The following is a 13,330-nucleotide window of genomic DNA, read 5'->3' as shown; positions in this document are numbered from 1 at the left end:
GTCTGTCTCGCTCTCCCCATCGCCTCCAGCGGTAGCGCCTCCTCCCACCCCGCGCTTGTGCTGAATGGGTTCTGATTGTGCACTGGGTGCACACTGGGCATTTCTTGGAAGGGGCACACTGACACGCGCGCGCACACACACACACGCCCCCGACGCGCACGCGCCCCCGCGCGCGCACTCACACTCACCCCCGCGCACACTCACCCCCGCGCACACTCACGCCGCCGCCGCGCTGATGTGCAGCGCACGGGGCTTCACCTGCAACGTGTCGATTGGACGGATGGTCGCGGCGCGTGGCTCCGGCCCGGGGCACCGATGCCCAACCTCTCTGTTCGGTAAGGGGATTAACACCCCCCCCCCCAAAAAAAAGACCAGAGGGAGCCCTCCCCTTTCACCGTAAAAAAATATATATTTTTTAAAAAGCCACGTCCAAATTAGCAAGTGCCGGGTTCCGCTGGATTCAAGAGCTTCACCCAACAGCAGGTTAGTTAACGGTTCCACTGCTTCGACCCTTTATCTCCCTGACACCCCCAAACCTCAACACTGAGCCAGGAGACTCCAAAGCGAACATTTACGTACCGACTCCGAGCGCCCGGGCGACTGCAGAAGCTCCGGAGAGGGGTGGCGGGTGGCCGGGGATTGAGGGTTTTGCCTTCCTGCAAAGCAGGATTGATAATCCGTGTCGGGGGTTTTGAAGTTCACGACTCTTCTTGGCAAAGCCAAAGAAAATGCATTCGGACGCCAGCACTTCTGGACTGTGGTCATCAAAAATCACCCTGACGAACACTTTCGATAAGAGCAAAGCCCCGAGATTTCCTAGAGGTGAAGAAGCCGAAGGAAGTGGTTTTTGAAAAGGGGTTGGGGGGGGAACCTTCCTTTCTCAAAAAAAAAAAGGGGGGGGGTGGAGAGGCAGGAGCCCAGATTCCAGTTGGTGATGATCGGAGCCGGGGGAGGGGAAGCGGGCGGGGGCACGCTGTGCAAGTCAACCGCGCGGCAGCGGGAGAGGAAGACGAGGAGGGGGAGGAGGGGGAGAGTAAGAAAAATGGGTATTAATCACCGGGGACGGGGGTTGGGCGGGAGATCACAGGTTGCCTGGTCTGGATTTGGGTCTCACACCCCAAAACGTGCGCCCCCCCCCCACCTACCTCTCACACACTGGCTCTGGTGGGAGGAGAAACCCACGAAGCTAGGGAGGATGTTTCTGCTCCCAGCGTGTGTGTGTGCGTGCGCGTCCTCTTTCTCCACACCCCCCACCCCACCCCACCCCCAAACCCCGTCACCCCCTCACTCCTATTGCTAAGACTCCGGCGGAGGCAGCTTCCCACGTCACGTGCTGGGGGAAGTGGGGTAGGAAAGGGGGGAAAAGGCTTAACCCGAGTCCGTGGCGCCTCCTGCTGGCCGCACTGGGGCACAGCAATGAGGAAGGGCAGCTAAGGGGTGTGGGGAGCGAGGCAGTGCCCCCGGTGGGCGGCCGCACTCGGCTGCGGAAAGCGTCTCAAAGGCGGAGCTGCAGTTTGAAATTTAAGACCCTTGCGCTCTTTTCCACAAACCAGCCTCTGCTTCGTACGTGCAGCGCATGTTCCGGACGCAGTTTAAAGCCGGGTTCTTGCCTTCAAGAAGCTTAAGGTCTATTTTGAGCCCACGAGGCTGACGGGAAAACAATGGGAAACAAAGAAAGGCAAACTCAATTAAGGGCTAAATTGTGTAGTACAGATTATATGTGTGCTTTGCTGACGACTAGTGAAGGTTCCAGGAGTTTGGCATTTTTTATTAAAGTAGATCCTGTTATTTAAAGACCTTGATGAGAGAGAATGATGAGATAGGTGAATAATCCTTATATGAAACTACATCTCACGGCATTTACAAACCCACCTTCTTGTAAAACGCAAACATCCACTCGTTTCTCTCCCCCTTAAACTGTTTTCTGTTTTAATAGCACTTATCACCACCTGTATTATTATTTTTAATACTAATGTCATCGTGTAAGCACCTTTTTTATTCTGATCCGTTGTCTCTTCAAAGATCCAGCAAATTATAGTGGTGGACCATTTTCATATTGGTTACATCATGAACTTCTCACCAACGTTCCTGAGAAGCAGCCATATAAACACACAGGTAATAGTCCTGTGTGAAGTAGTGACACCTAGTAATTTGGAGCTTTGATCTATGTAAAATACATCAGATGTGTATTAGGTCCTATAGACCAGACAGTAGTCATAATATATCTGAACCTAATTCTTTTCATGTTTCCTAGTTTTTGTTAGGTTTAATGGTTGCATCTAAGATTTTTAAAGGCACACACAAACGCATGAGCATTATATGGAAACACAAACACAAAATTATTCTTTCTCAGTAATGGTATTACTGTTTTTCTAAGACAGGATAGGGCTGAACTTCCACCTCTTTGGAGAACTATAGAACCACTCCAGAGTTGCTGTGCCCCTTGATACACAACAGCCAACCCAAACCACTCTATGTGCAGATTTCCAGTTGTTAAAACATGGATTCCAGGAGGGGTGTAAGATGCAGAGCAAGGACCCCATGGAGCTTTCCTGAAACACTTCCTTAAGTCTCCCAGGAATGCCATTACCTTCAGAATAAGACCCAAACTCACTCAAGGGTTGACCTTTAACCTACTTTAAAAAGCAACAACAAAAACAAACAAAAACAAAAACCCCTCAGGGCCCACCTTCCCCTTCCTGTCCCAATTCCCTTCACCAAAATTGGGCCATTCTTCTCTATTTTCTTTTCTTCCCTTTCTGGACCCAGGAATTCCATTCCAGCCCATTCACTTTTGCAAGTATAGAGGAAAGAATGAATTCTCAGTCTCCCTCTCCCTAATAAAGTCTACCCTCTCCTTCAATTTCTAGCTCAAGTCCCACCTCATCAGAGGATATTTTCAGTCAACCAAGCCTGAATTGATTTCTGTAACAACTGCAAGAGTTTTTAAATGAGGTATGGCCCTCACCACCATCCCCCTGACTCCCACCCCCTGCATTTGGAAATGTGTAGAGGAATTTGTATGATCAGTTATCAGATGACAAGGTGATGGTACTGACATGTGTGATGCAGGCACCAGAGATAACGACACACACCAAATTGGTCATTTGGTCTTGCATTGGGAAGAACTGGCCCAAAAGGAAAATAATAAAGCCATAAGCTCTTTATGTTGGACCATATGAAACTGCTGGTATTCAATCATATGAAACTGCCAATCACACGAAATAACCAGTATTGACCTATAATAAAAAGGCAATTTCATAAGGCTAAACTTAAAATTGTAAACCTATGTCTGTCTCCTAACTTTCCAATTACTTGTTTAACTACTTAAGGAGCTAGACCAGCATCTACATGATCCATCTATTCCCAGCACCTGACTGTTGGTTAGCAACCTCAGGAGTTCCCCTGGTGAAATTCTAAATTGGTCGCTGTACACGAGAGCAAGGAAAGACTGAAGAAAGAGACAGATCACTCCGGATTGGTGGGTGGCAGTTTTAATAAGCAAGACAACTTACCTACGAGGCTTGTCTTGGGCAGCCGCAAGATAAATGGATCTCAACACCTGCCCACCAGAATCTTAAGAGTTTTATAGAGGCCTTCATGGGGTTCAGTCATGTATATAGTCCAGATGGTCTCAACCCATTAGTCTCTCAAAGCTGTATCCTTGAAGTGGCTCCTAGGGTGAGAACAATGGGTAGAACGCACATTCCAAGAACAGAGCAGGGGGTAAGGAGCTTCCAGTTGCCCAGATCCAGCTTGTGGGTCAACTGGCTGGCACCTCCTCTCAATCACCTCCTCTAACAGTGGCACAATTCCAGACATGTGGTTGGGCCTCAATAAATATTAAGGTTTGGTTTGTTTGGGGTTTTATTAATGACTATTAGAAACCGCTTTCCCAAGCAGTCTTGCTGACTCTGGCTCTGGAAGATCTAATTCGAGGAACCATGCAGCCTGTGAGTGGAAGGTGGCATCTCTTCTCCGTGGTATTCATTGCCCATTGTCCATTCAATGGGAGAAGACACCTCTCCTTATTTCTCAGACTCCCTGTCATTCCCTGGCACTTCTCATGAATGACCTGTGCCTCTAAGGACCACAAGCCTTTCAATAAAGGATCATCCTGATTCATGAAATTTGGAATGCTATTTCTCAACATTGCAAATATGCATTTCTTAACTCCTAGTCAGGAAGCACAAAAAGCAATGTTCTAAAAAGACAAGATGTTGGATTATATTTCACAGCATCATTTATTGAAGGAAAAGCTCTTGCCTGAGGCTGCTAATGAAATGTGGAGGTATTCTGCCAGCTCTCTTGACCAAAAGAGAGGATCCCAAGAGATGCAAACACTCTTGTCCATGGCCCAGTCAGCAGATGCAAAGCCCATGCCTTGGCCAGCAATAAATAAATATATAAATACATAAATACATAAATAAAAGCAGGAGGTGAGGGGGTATATTTATCTCACAACATCTTTCATATCAAACAACGATACCACAGGGTAAGGCCTGAAGTTTACAATTTGGGGTTCCTCTTTAAGGAAAAGAGTAGAAATTTTGATGTGAAAGTAAGTATTTACTTAAAACAAGAAGATAAATCACAAGAAATAAAAAATTATTTGATATTAATGCCACAAAAATTTGTCATTATTGTAATTTTATTAGTTATTGCCTGAATGTTCTGTAATATTTGCTTTTCTATATTTTTTATTTATGTTCTTCGCATTATGATTTATAATATCATTTATATGAAAATAACAGAAAGAATCAAGTCTATCCTTTACTGTGGTTCCTCAAAAATTGTTTTTCATTATGAACCATTTAGAAAAATTTCTTATTGGTAGTAGTGCAATATGTGTTTTTCAGAATCACTGTCAAATTAGGGAAAACCTTTATCAAATTTCTTTTATATAGAAGTTGCACGATTTCAAGGATTTCAAGTTTTCATGTAGAGTGGTTAATATTAAATATCCCTTGAATTGATGCCAATCATTAACCACTTGACAGTGTATTACAAGTTTTGTATTATTTTCATCAATGTTAGTGTTTTGTCTCAAACCAGCCAGAAATTTAAATCTTTTTCCAGTGTGTTCATTTGGTTCACTCCTCTTCTGTAACTGGATTATCAAACAATCCAGGAGCCTATTCATTACTCAAAATTTCTCTTTTCTTCTTACAGTTGTGGTATGATTTGAAAAAAAAAATGTTGCAGTTTGCTTCTTAATGTCAGGTTGATTTCTATTGATGTCAATGCTAATCTTTTTGTCATTTTTTATTTCATATGCATTAATTATATGAATTTTCTCTTAGTTCTTCAATAAATAAGTGTATATAAAATAAAGAACTCTTCAGCTATGGCCTAAACAACAGTCTGTCATTTCTCACTTGTTTTATTAAAATGTCCCAAAGTGTCTTTCCAAACTGCAGACAAAGTGGCAACAAACTCAAGCTTTATCAACTCTTAAAGAAACTTTTTAAAATCTATGTTCAGGTTTCCCTTCCCAGCCTATGAAAAATTCTAGAACCTTAATGTTGATGTTCTCTACTTACAAAGCAGGAGCAGCTTTCTAGTGGGAAGCATTACACTTTGATTCTTTAAAGAAAATTCTAAGTTGTCAAATATTCTATTTGTGAGACAAATCTGAAAGGGGAAAAAAAAAGCGTTACAGAATACAAAAGCAGGCTACAGCTTCAGGTAAGGGGGTGAGGCACTGAGCACATGTTCTCTGAGACTTCATGTCACAGTGCGGGGTGAGAAGGCACAAGGGGCTGATGGAGTTTTCCTGGAAGCTTTTCCTTCATTGAGAAAGCTGGCAATAACTTAACTCTATAGGAAACTGATGGCAAGCCGTATAAATATATCTCACTGAACCCAAATTAAATTATTGCCAACTCAGCCTCCACTTAGCTTCATCTCAAAAATGCTCACCACCACTCCAATGACACCCAGTATAAGAGGAAATCAGAGAAAGTTGGAGTGGAAAGAGACAGCAATCTTAAATGATTGCAGTTAAAATATACTACTTTTGCAAATTTTACTAAAACATTTTGGACACATTATTAGGGGCTCTCCCACAGCCTTAGAAGAAAGGGCCCCAAGTGAGAGGCTGGGAATCGGAAGTTGCATTAGCTTCAAAGTCAGTCTGCCTCTGCTCGTTACCTAATGTAAAACAGTCTTCTTAGTTTCTAGAGAAAATATTCGAATTTTATCTTTGAAAAAATAATTCGTTAAAGGCTCAGTTGACAACATGCATATTAATACCTTCTGCTGACTCCAATCCATCTTCTTTTGCTTGCAACTCCTGGAGTGTACAGGAAACACAGAGCATTCAATTTTAATACCTCTCACAAGCATACTAAGATCCTGATACCACCATCATTACTTTTTTTTTTTCCATCATTACTCTTTTAAAAGAATCTCTATTTTGTTCTTATCATAATGATATTAATTATTCAACCCAGGCAGTCTTTTTTCAAAGGGATAGTTAAACAACCTTCATCCCCTAACCCCCCACCTGAAGACCTGCTTGTCGGCCCCAACAATTAAAAAAGTCTTCATTACCCACTGCATTTTCTTGAGCCTGCTGTGTACATTGTAACAATATACTTCTACACATTCACATTGTATGTGCAGAGAAACATTTCTTTAATCCTTCCCTACCTGGTCCCTTTTCTTTTCCAAAATATACAGTGGGGGCGGAAGGGAGGAGAGAAAGAAGAGAAGAATAAATAAGACTTGCAGAGAAAAGAATGACTGAATCTAGAAAGTGGATGGAAGTTGTGATATGATAGTAAGTTCTTTGTGATAAAGAGAAGAATTTGCATGGTGGTGTTTCTAGCATCGCTCAACTCCTGCAAGAAGACACCCTGAGTGGAAATAACCCTCAATTAAGCACAGTTAGAGTTGGCACTGACTTACTGGGTTTTTCTCCTCCTTCAATATAGCGAGGATATGACAACACTTTTTCTGACCTACCTAGCTGTTGTTTTTTGGTTTTTTGGTTTGTTTGTTTGTTTTAAGAAATCCTTTAGAATCTTGATTTTATCTAGGTGAATAGGTTTTGAGTGGTTTTTTTCTTCTTTTTTTCCATCTAAATACTTTAAGGGGGAGAAAATGGCCTCTAGTCTCACCATTATGACGTACAGAAGATGCACTCCCGGTGTTTCATTATCAGACTGATCAAGCTTCTTGAGAAATATGCCCTAATTTCTTTTACTACAGACAATATGGATGAGAGATCCCATCCCTATCTGGAGGCGTTTTCAAACATCTTATTACAGGCAGTCAAATAATGATGCAAAGGATAAAACAAAATGGAGATAAATTCTGTATCTCTCCTCTCACAGGTTCCCTTCTCTCTCATCACTTCATGTCCTTCTCTGAAATTTTCTAACAGTTTTGTTTGTGAGCCAGGTATCCATTCCCCCAATATTGCCTTTCCATTTTAGAACCTGCCTCCTTCTGTGTGGGCCTTTATTCCTGGGGCAGTCATGCCATCATCCCCTAGGGAGGTAACCCCTCTTCTTCATACCCCCTTCAGAGTCCTTTTATCTTCCCGAGTAGCTTTTATTGATGCTGACTTCTGCCCACTTCTGATGGTCCCTCTGCTCCCATCACCCTTCCCATTCACAGCCAAGGGATCTTATGTAGAGCCCAGTTAAAGGACATCAGGACAAAGCATAGGGATCTCCTGCCTTAGGTACAAGAAAGAAGAGCCAGCAGGGAGACACGGGCAGGCTGTTGAGAGAACACGGAGTCACAGAAGTGTCTGACGATCACTTGTGGGGACATTGGTCCTGCAAAATGAATATGAAATTGTGTGAATTAAGCTGGATTCCACTGGAGAGCATGTGCACGCGCGCACACACACACACACATACACAGTAGCATTTTGAAAGAATTCTGAGGTGCCAATCTGAGGCAAGGGGTGATTATTCCTCACATGTCCCAAATCTACACATCAGCCTGAGCAGTACATAAAGTAAGCACCACCAGGGCAGGGGGCTGGTCCATTTTGTTCACTCCAACCCTTCTGACATCCAACACGGTGCCTGAATGAATAAATGAATGAATAACTTCTAAGCAGACCCTAAGGATGAAATCAGTAGGTATTCGAATAAGAATTTTCTCGATCTTTATAGGAGCTGCATCACCGTGACCCTGCTTGAACACTCAACAGCCTCCCCACTAGTGGAGTTTAGTTCAAACTCCCTCTTTACGCACAGGTTCCTTCACAGTCTGGCCCCAACCTCCCTCACCCCCGTAGCTCTTCATCACGTGCACTCATTTTTTCATTTTGTCTTTAAATTGAGATTTATTTTCTTTTTAAATTTAGATTTTAGTTTTATCAAAGTTGTGTGAGCAAAGTTTAAAATAATCAAGTTGTACAATAGCAGTGTCCTCTGACCTCCCACCACCTCTCCCCCCTCCCTAAAGGCCACCACTATCAGCTTTTTTTTTTTTTTTTAAGCAGGCTTCTTGCCCAGCGTGGAGCCCAACACAGCACTTGAACTCAGGACCCTGAGTCCATGACCTGAGATGAGATCAAGGGTCCGACCCTTAACCCACTGAGCCACACAGGTACCCCTCAGTGATCTTCATTCAAACTGTCAGCACTCACCCTCACAGCTCAAAATGACACACTTACATTGCTACTCTTCATTGTCTCTTGACATCCTACTATGGAAGATAAAAGTTTGTCTCTCTTTCATAAATAAAAACAAAAACTAATGTATCACATATATGCACATTCCCTTCCTTCATATCCTCCAATACGCATTGATCATAATTATACTTAAATCAGTATTCAGAGTCTACAGTTGTCCCATAAATGTCCCTTATTAGGTTTAGTTATCCTGCCTCTTCAGTCTCCTTTAATCTAGAATAGTTCCTCCATCTGATTTTGTCTTTCGTGACACTGACATTTTTGGAGAGATTGGGCCAAAATTATCTTACAGAAATCTTCACAATCTAGAATTGTTTGATTCTTTTCCTCATGAATAAATTAAGGATAAACATTTCTGGCAAGGTAATATTGTGAATTTCTCCAATGCATTAAATTATCAGGAGATACATAATGCCAGTGTGTCCCATTATTGATAATGGCAAATTTGATCATTGATTTGGGGGTATCCACCAGATCTCTCAATTGTAAAGGTATATTTTCTTTTTGTAATTACTAAGTAATCCGCTAGGTGATAATTTGACACCATGCTCCCACGTTCCTGTTTTCTAATAACAAAGAGTATTAAAAAGAAATCTTAAACTCTGAATAGGTTATTTGTTGTTGGTAATGGTATTAGTACAACAATTATGGACAGAAATAAAAAATTTATATATAAGTTCTGTCCACTAAAAGGACCTAAAAGCAATGACTTCACAGTAACAATGAGCACACCCGAACATCCAGATCCTGGTTTCTAAACACTATTCTCCAGGTAAAGGAACCAGGAATCCTTGATTCTGGGTGGAGTCAGGGAAAATACAAGGTGAGCCCAGAACATCTTGTTTAGCCTGAAAGCAAGGAAGTGTTCTAAAACTAATGGGGACATGTCAAAAGAACATATGATCCAGCTTAAAGGATCTCCCACTGGCCAAATTTGGGGCTATTTTAGCTTGAAAAAGAATAATGACCATATTGATTATGAGACGTTGAATAAAAAAGACTCCATTAGTCCACAAGGACACTTAAAGGAAATGGTGGTGGAGAGAGGGAAGAAAAGCTCTTCTTTACAAATATTCTAGTTAATAAATGCTTAAGGAATAAGAGAATTAGAGGATCACCATTTTACCATCTCCAATGTAACAACCGATCATCATTGAATACGAATAAATGCTTTTTTGATGATTATTTTTGGCAAGGCACAGTTATACAATGTCCTTATTCTTAACCTGTAAAAATTATTATGCCCATTTTTAAAACTTCAAAATGTATATTCTCTCACATCTTACAAACACCTCTTCCTCTGCATCCATGTTTACTAACACATTTCATAAACCCTTCCAAATTTCCTTCTTTGCAAAATTTTTTCTTTTATCCATTGGTAGATTGCTGTGAGCACCGATTCATATATAATTAATGACTCTGTAGAGAAGAAAATTCTTTAGCCTACATTTAGGAGCAATATCTGAATTTCTTCCTTTTTGAACAAAACCACTTCATAAATTTCTTTTTACAAAATGCTAAAGCACATCTCTAAGTTAGTTAGCTAGTTTAGTCCAAATTTTAAAATACTAATTTGAAAAACATTAACCAAACACTGATTATGTGTAAAGCAAGATGCTAAGTACTGTTGGAAAAACTAGAATAAGTCAAACACATCCCTGCTTCCCAGAAGTTTAAAGCAAGGAAAACAGTATGTAAATAAAGAAACAATCAATGCAGAACTATTTAACCCCTATAATAAAGACAGAAGTAAAGATGCTAAGACCCCACAAGTAAGACCCATTCATTCTAATAGAGTGTGGAAGATTGCTTTAGTGGCCCTAATTCTTCATCTCTTCCCACAACCACACCCTTTGCCAGGTAACCCTGCAGTGCCCTTTCATTGTGGGAGAGGCACCTTGACTTTGGGTTTGGCAATGTGACTTCCTTTAACCAACAGAATTAGCCAAATTGATGGAGTGTCAGCTCCATATGCAGGTCTCAAGATGCCTACATATTTTTGCTTGAGCTCTCAAACCTCTACCATTGCCATGAGAAGAACATGTCTAGGCTAACATGCTTGTCCTAATAGGAAAGAAGAGATAGGCAGAACAAAACTAGACACCCTAACTGAGCCCAGCCTACTTCCATCTTCAGCCAACCCTTAGATCTGTGGAAATGAGTGCTTGATGTTCTAAGCCACCAAGTTTTAGTGTGGCACATGGTGCAGCAATCTCATGGCAACAACTAACTGATATACAGAGGGATGAAGGGAATCTTACACCTCAGAGGATGTGGCATTAGTTCTGAACTTAGAAGGAGTAGGCTGTTTTTTAGATGTAATTGACATATAATAGGATATTAATTTCAAGTGTATAACCGGACTTGATATTTGTATAAATTGCAAAATGTTCACCACAGTAAGTCTAGTTGACACCCATCCCCACACATAGTTATGATCTTTTTCTAGTGATGAGAACTTTAAAGATCTACTCTCTTAGCAACTTTCAAAGATACAATACAGTATTACTAACTATAATCACCAAGGAACTAGACCATTCTAAGCTGAAGGGAAAGCACAGGCAGAATCTCAGAGTCATGTTCAAGTAATAGCAAGTGATGGAACACAGAACCAAAGAGGAATGTCCTAAAAGTATGGAGGCAGCTTCTGGAGGCTCTTGAATTCCATATTAAGGAGTCTGTATTTTATTTTACACTCTATGGTTCTGAGAAAGAGAGGAATTTGATCTGGCCTAGACTTTTGGAAAATAATATTGGCAACAATTTGGGCTAAATGCAATGGAGAAAAAGGAATCAAATTAAGAATGATTGATCCCTTATTATGTACTGAGTGCTTTACCTTAATTATCTCATATAATGTCTCAACAATCCTATGAATTAATTATAGATATCCCTTTGTATAGATGAAGAAAAAGACATAATGACATTAAGTAACTTTCCCCAAATCCCACAGCTGGCAAGAGATAGAGCTGGAGTTCAAGGTCAGGTTGTATGACAAGAAGGTCAGGTTGTATCCTCTTTCTACTACGATCATTCCGCTTCCCAAATATTGGATGCAGGCAGACAAATTAGGAGGCTATTGCTATACTCTAGGCAGTGCTAATGAATTGTGGTGGTGGCAATGAGAAAAGAGGATATATTTTAAGATTTTTAAGATATTTTAAGATTATACAGTTGTATTTATTTATTTATATTGCCAAAATAAAAGTGCCAGCAACTGGCTGAATATGGCCGGTGATAGAGCATGATAAGAAGATTCCACACTTTTGAGCATGACTAACTGAAGTGTTGTGATGCCCCTATGATAGGAGACAAAGGAAAAGCAGATTCGGTGGTAAGAAACCAGACACGAGAGTTGAATGATCATCTTAGGAAGTTTTCTGACTAGTGATAATATTAATAATAACTCTCACTGAGTACTGTTCTTAGTGCTTTGCCTTAAGCAATTCACTCATCCACACAACAGCCCTATGAACTAGGTGCTGTTATTATCCCATATTATTGCTAAGAAACCCGAGGAACTGAGAAGTTCAAGAACTAGCAATGATGCTGGATAGAAACACAGGCAATTGGGCTCTGGGGCCACACTCTTGACAACCACACTCTGGAATCAGTCAGTAACAGCTCCTCCAACATGCCCGACCCCAGTCCCAAGAACCATTCATCAGGATAGTCAAGGTTACGCTGCAGTGAAGAGCCCCAAAACAATAGATCCTTAACACAAGAAAAGATTACTTCTCACACTCTCCAAATCCTGCAGATTCTAGCCAACCTCCAAGGCATAGTTCTCCCTGTGTTGAGAGAACATTCTCTGTTGCCTCAGTCCTAGGTCACGTCCACAGCAACATGGGCTACCAGGATAGCAGCCATAAGGAAGGAGAGGGATTGCATTTCTTGAACTGGCAGTCAAATGTTTTGTCCTAAGGAAAGAGATGCATCTCATTCCTGCCCACAACCCACCAATCAGAACTAGTCCCATGGCCAAGCCCAACTGCGTGGGGCAGGGACAATTCTGTCTAGTGCAATTCTTTCTAGAGAGAGTGGAGCCATAAATATCGTACAGCAGTGATAGCTACTTCCTCAACTATACAATTTCTTATAACATAGCAGTAATTAGACATTTGGGTCTTAAAACTCAAACTTGGGGTGAAAGCACTAGTTTGAAATGTATTTGGATAAGCATATGTACAGATCCTAATTTCTACCTCCCTTCTCAGAATCCAGGGTGTTCACGCCCTGTTCCCTGTCACCACTCCCATTCCTGTCCAAGGAGATTGGAAAGATCAAATGACATAATCCATATGCTTTGCAAGCTTTAAAGGACAACATAATAGTATCATTCTATCTGATGTGAGGCTCTTTTTTTACCCTCAATTATCTCTCAGCCAGTCGTTCAATAGCCACAGAGCACCTAGACTAAAGGCATTCTCCTAGGCACTGTGAAGATACAGAATTATTTAATACTTATCCCTGCCCTCAAGCAATTACAGTTGAATGAAGAACCCAGGGTGTGTCCATGAAATGTTAATAAACATAAACAAAGCAGCAGAAAATACGTGGCAATGAGCACTTCTGATAGGAAATACTCTTCTAGAGAACAGTGAAGCAAGAAATGTGGAATGTTTTGAGATGGTTTTCTGAGAGTATCTTCACAGCTAAAGTGGTGAACTC

At 41.4% G+C, this 13,330-nt stretch overlaps 1 protein-coding gene across 1 annotated transcript in view; it reads right to left on the bottom strand.

The window, feature by feature from the left end:
- The window catches only part of GRIN2B (glutamate ionotropic receptor NMDA type subunit 2B), a 405,281-nt gene extending 403,639 nt beyond the window's left edge, over positions 1–1,642 (bottom strand). The window contains exons 1-2 of the mRNA XM_035028180.1: positions 1,568–1,642; positions 580–816 (exon numbers count right to left, since the gene is read on the bottom strand). The gene's annotated coding sequence lies outside the window, so the exon portion shown is untranslated. The remainder of the gene's footprint in view (positions 1–579; positions 817–1,567) is intronic.
- Between the last annotated feature and the right edge of the window lie 11,688 nt (positions 1,643–13,330).

The sequence above is a fragment of the Mirounga leonina genome, unplaced genomic scaffold (assembly GCF_011800145.1).
Source record: "Mirounga leonina isolate KUSES-001 unplaced genomic scaffold, KU_Mleo_1.0 Mir_201, whole genome shotgun sequence".
Taxonomy (NCBI): domain Eukaryota; kingdom Metazoa; phylum Chordata; class Mammalia; order Carnivora; family Phocidae; genus Mirounga; species Mirounga leonina.
Note: the sequence above shows the minus strand (reverse complement) of the source record. Positions and strands in the feature narration are given on the sequence as shown.